We start from the raw sequence: 6,000 nt of genomic DNA, 5'->3' as shown, positions 1-6,000 counted from the left end.
TGTAAAATTGAGATAATGCACATCTACGCCAGCAGATCCAGATTCAGACAAAGTCACCTTTTTCTCATCTCACATCAGAGCCCATCTGATCACAATTGAGCAGCAGAAAAGGTTGATTTACTCACATCGGAACTATGACAGCCCTTGAGTTAGAGCAGAGGCTAAAAATAGAAAGGCAGCTTTACATAAAATATCCATTTTGGAGTTCACGGAAGCAGAGCGTCGTCCAAACTGACAAGTGTGAAACTGAATTGTTTCTTGGTTGGGTCAATTTTAAGATTACATCTAATCTGAAAAATTAAGCAGCTTTGCTCATTAAATCTATGTTTCTAGGTGTAGTTAAAATGCAAATGTCAAAATTTTCCCATGTTTCTGGGTGGCCATGTCTGAACTGGAATGTTGTGTATTCTGTTTGCCAGCATTCCTAAAACAACCACCCAACACTGGCTATAAAGGCCTCACACTTCTAGCAGGTAGTAAAAAAGAAATAGGCAGTAACGTGTCAGTTTTGATGAGAAAAAAACGTGGCAATCACACTGGTAACATGGCAAAACAGCTGCAAAGAGTATGCATGGAGGAAGATGGATTCAGGAGATAATTGTACAAAACTGAGTGTATTCCCTTCAATTCAATGTAATCAAATACAATGGAGAGATGTTTGTTGCCTGCATGAATTCTAGATTTGCTCGTAGTGTTGCGGCTTTCCTATTCCTGTGAAGTCGCTTGAGAGGATGAGAATAGGTCCTGTATGTTTTGAATGACACGCTGATGCTCAGTTATACACGCTGGGTCCAGGTAAGTTTCAGAATATTTAATCATAAACAAAAGATTACGAGTGGCCTTCCAATTACATGCACAACATTTGATTGATTAAAGTGTACACCTTTTGCGCTTGTATCAAAGCAACATAATTAAACATAATGTGACCCAAACCCCACATATCACCGTGGCAACCAAACCAAACAAATAAAAAAAACAAATAATGATAAGCAAAACAATATATGGCTCACAAGAGACACACAATTGATTGTCACTTGTGGAGAATGGAGCTACAGCTTGTGCAGGAGGTTGAGAGATATTGTCTAGATATAGCCGGGCTCAGCTCAACTCACAGCAGAGGTTCTGGAACAAGTTTTCTGGAGAGGGGCTGGACTTTATTTCACTCTGAAGACGCCATGAAGAAAGGCAGGCAGGGATGGCCTTGCCTGGCCTTTTACCCCACCTCTTGGAGCCTGAATGTTGGAGTTATCCCCCGGTGGACAAGATGGTGGCTTCCCTGCGCCGTAGGGTTGTGTAAAGGGCTCTGGCTACTGTTTGCACATATGCACTTAACAAGATTAAGACTTCACAAGATTAAGTGCATATGTTTAGAGTACCCAGCCTCAAGTGGAGGAGTTTAAATATGTTGGGGTCTTGTTCATAGGTTGGGGTAAGTGTCTGCAGTAGTAGGGACTACTATACCCGCCTGTAGTGTTGGAAAGAGAGCTGAGCTGAAAGGCAAAGCTGTCAATTTACTGTTAGATCTACAATCTAGCCTTCACCTATGGTCATGAGCTGGAGGTGGTGAATAAAGGAGAGAGAGACTGTGAGTACAAATGGCGGAAATTAGCTTCTTCTGAAGGATGGTTGGGCTCACGCTTTAAGATAGAGAGAGGAGCTCGGTCATCTGGGTGGGGGGCTCATTTTCAGACATTTCACACCAGCAGGAGACATCGGGCCTTGGAAGAGAGATTCTATCTCCTGGCTGACTTAAAAAAAACCTGGTGTACCCCCAGAAGAGATGAAGGGAGTGGTTCTGAGGATCTCTATTTTGTTGCCTCCACGATTTTGGATAAGCGTCATCAACTCAAATGGATGGATAAACTTCTAGTCAATAACTTAATAGTATATTGTTCCCTTTTCTTTATGTCTTCCAACTGTAATTTATAAAATTTTCAGTCATGTTTGTTAACTCAACCGATTATTTCATATACTTTACTGAATTGTAAATAATATTTCAAATAAACAAAAACCTGAATTTTATCTACACTCAATAAACTATGTGACAAGATCATTTTAGAAATCTTTTTGTGATCTTTCAAGAGTTTGTCAGCATTTAAAGGACTCTATTGTGAGTTTGCTGTGTTTAGAGAACACCAGGCCCTACTTATCAGCTGCTGCTAACATCTCCACAGTAAAACATGGTGGCAGCAGCATTATTCCGTGGGATTTTTTTTCTTTTGTGCAAGAACGAGGAAACTGGTCATAAATAGAGTCAAATAGAAAGAAGTTTACCAGAAGATGGGCTGATGATTCATCTTCTAGCATGACAGCAAAGACGAGACAGGTATACCTGCATTGTATGCATACTGTGTGATACATGGTTTATTTATCCATAAAACAGTTCAATGAATGATTGAAGTTCAATAAAGCTAAATCTCTGCTCGACATTTAATTATAGAATTTTAAAGCAGTACTCGTTTCCATTTTCATTGCAGTCTATGAAAAAGTGAAAATATATTCCTATATACAAATACTTTTATGTCCACAGTCAGGAAAAAATAATCATACATTTCTGTTCCAGGACACAAATCAGTAGATTAAGTTTGATGAGAGATTCATGTTTCAATGCCACTGTGTTAATATACATATTCTAAATGGTGTTCAGATTCCCTGAAAAGGTCCACAGTGACATGTATTGTGTTACTGTGGTTAATAGTGCATTTTTGTTGTTGCTGCATTTTTTTTTATCAAACTCATGAAAACATTTTCTGGTAAACACAAATCCAGTTTTAGGGTATTAGACTCAACTTTTTGGAGATATTTAAAATGCAGTTAGAGCAACACTGCAGAAGGCTGTGAACCCTGAAACTACGCTCTCCGGCTCATACAAGTACACCAAACTATAATATGCACATTCCTGGGAATGATTCTATACTGGAGCACCCAGGGGCGGACATGCAACTTTAGTTTCCAGCCTTAATACACTTTTACACCGAGTTCAGAAAAAAATATTTGGATTACAGATAAGGAGTCAGAAGTTCATTAATACAACAGTGACATAATGTCTCAAGCTTTTACATAAGCTGTTCTCATGAGGAACAATCTTCACATAACAGGTCATATGACTAATATTGTGAACAATAATAATGTCCTCTTTAATCAGTCGAAATGGTCAGTCACATCCACAGCTCAGGGCTAAAACATCAGCAGTGTTTTGAAACAAAACACAGAGACACAAACACTCCAGCAAGAATCCCAGAATCCCATCACACCTAGAGAACACACAGACTTGCTCCCCTCTGAGTGTGTGTGTGGGTGTGTGTGCAGATTAACACCAGTGTTTTAGGAGCTGTGGAGCAACATGCGGGTCTGCTGTGCCCTCAGTGCCTGTGACTGTTTTTACTGTAATCAGTGGGAAACAGTGTGATATCATCTAACCCAAGCCTCAGCAAAACATTGTGACCATCCCACTACTGTGTGTACGGTATTGCTGAGTCAAATCTAGAATTAAAGGGAGAAAAACCTCTATAATCAGTAAATAAGACATGTGATAAGACATCCTTGTGCACATGTGTTGTCAGTTAACATTTGGATTGGCAAACAACATGATAGTGATGTTAGAACACATGATCACAGCACTGTCTCATAGTTCACATAGGCTTGTTTATCCAACAGCAGCAAACTTTAAAATGGGATACTATGCACAAGCTGACAGTGCAGTGCAAATCAAACAGATCTCGGAACAGTTATATTCTCTATCAGCTCTAACAAGTGCTCACATGCTGGACAAACAGGGGAGGATTTGCATGTCATTTTCATCCCAGTTTGTTGCCTGGAGTGTAGCAGGATGGCATTAACTGCCTTCTAGGATGTAGGAGTTAACGGTGAAGCGGGATGGGGGTGTACTGACAGAGGTGAAAACAACCTTCCTGAAGACTCAAGTTGTTGAAAACTGTTGGACACTGCTGCTTGTTCTGTAAGCACCAGATACTTTTCATTCTTCTTTCAGTGTCATCTTATGAGATCATGTATCTGCCTCTGGCTGTTGAGCACAAGTAACTGCAGCAAGCCGCGAGCATGGCCTGGCTTCACCTCTGCTCAAGAGCAGACTTTAACTGATAGCTAAAAGGGCTCCCTGAGTGGAGGCCGTGAGGTTTTTCTTTTTCTTTTGGGAATTCTTATGCTTACCCCTTTTTGTGAGATAAAAGAATGAAGTAAAGTTTCATCAGGTGACACCTTTCTACATCAGATCTTACTATGGTTTTCATTGCTAAAACTGCAACTGACGAAAGCAAACAGCTGCGATTTTTTAACAGGTGGATTGCTCACACTTTCCAGTCTCATAAGGAGAACGTTCAATAAATCCTGCAGCTTACTGAATGGAATGAAGGAGTCAAGAGGTCTCTGATCTTATCCCAAAAATGTGATATAGTTGGTTTCTCAAAAAGAGACACAAAACAGCCAAACTGAGAACCAGATAAGGTGTAAAAGAAAAGAGATGCACAATGACCACAATTAGACACGAAGCAACTGTAAAGAGATACAAAAAGTATAAAGAAACATAAAATGGCCACAAAGAGATGTAAATCAACTAAAAACAAAATCGCTCAAAATACCAGAGAAGAGTTAGAGAGGGATTTGAAATTAGGATGTGAGACACAAAAAAAACAAAAACTGAATGCAAAATTATCACAAAGACAAACAAAACAACCAAAGTATGATAAAAATGACCAAAACTGGGACAAAAAGAGATAAAAAAATAATAAAGATCAGACAAAATATGACCAACCAAGTGATGCCATTAGATTAGGCTAAATGACCACCAGGTTACATAAAACACTGTAAAAGATCTTTAAAATACATACTAAGAGCCCAACACAAACACAAATCCTGTCTGTATGATTGTCTTGTGTCTTTTTCAGTCTCGGCATCATGCTCCTCTTTGAGATGGGCGGGTGCCTTTAGCACATTTTTGCCCCGGGCCTTGTTGTTTCAAAATTCACCCATGGCCCTGTTTGGAGACTTGTTGGTTAATATAGATTTACAGCATTTCTTCAAGCTGGGTGATTTTTAAGGATAAGAGAAATATAGTTGCTTGTTGTTGACCTACAGCACTGTAACTCATTCTTAACACATCTGTATTTATTCTGTGCTCTAAACACAGGACGTCTGCATAAACATTTTTAAACCAAATGCTTTTCAGGTGCTTTTGCTCATGAGTGAAGTATCTGAGAACCCAACAGGTCTTTTACCCAGTTTTGTCCCCTGCTTGGATCTGTACACCGCTTCTTTTTGTTTGTTTCCCCCATATATGCTCTGTGGAGTCTGAATCTTCACCATCAGCAGCTCTGTCACATATTCCCAACCGACCGTTTCTCTTTCTCTCACATACAAAAACACACATATCTTCGTATCCCTCCATCCCTGTATTATCCCATGTCCTCAGTGCAAACACAAACAAGCTCCAGGAGAAGCAGGTGTCCCTCCACCGGGATAAATCAACAGTAAACCAGGATCCAGGGGGAGGAGGAGGAGGAGGAGGTTGTCACTGCATGTTGGTTTGCTTTAGTGTATCTGGGGGGATGGGTGGGGGCTTACTGTCAGTTTCTACCTGTGTGAGGAGAAACTTTGAATATAGCTGATAGCATCTTTTAAGCCTCCTTTGTCTCTAACAAAGCTGCTTGTTTTCACTCAATGATTCCTTTTATCTCATCTCAGTTTGTTTCAAAGTCAGAAAAGCAGATCACAGCTCATTGCAGAGTATTACGGAGTGAAGTAGTTTTATGTCAGAGCCATGTAAAGTACAACATGGACAGATACATGACAGCAACCTGCTAATTATCTTCAATTTGTATACCAGATTTCTAATGTGATTGTCAGTAACATGCTTCTGTTCATAGCTGCGTGATGTTGTACTTTGTCCGTAACCGTTAAAAAATGCCTATCTTTCGCAGCCCTTTATTTGTTTGCATGCTAATTCATAATTTAATTTCATGCCTGTAGCTGTGCACGCTGATG

The sequence above is a fragment of the Leuresthes tenuis genome, unplaced genomic scaffold (assembly GCF_036924035.1).
Source record: "Leuresthes tenuis unplaced genomic scaffold, fLeuTen1.0.hap1 SCAF_15, whole genome shotgun sequence".
NCBI lineage: Eukaryota > Metazoa > Chordata > Actinopteri > Atheriniformes > Atherinopsidae > Leuresthes > Leuresthes tenuis.
The sequence above is the reverse complement of the archived record's forward strand: the minus strand, read 5'-3'. Positions refer to the sequence as shown.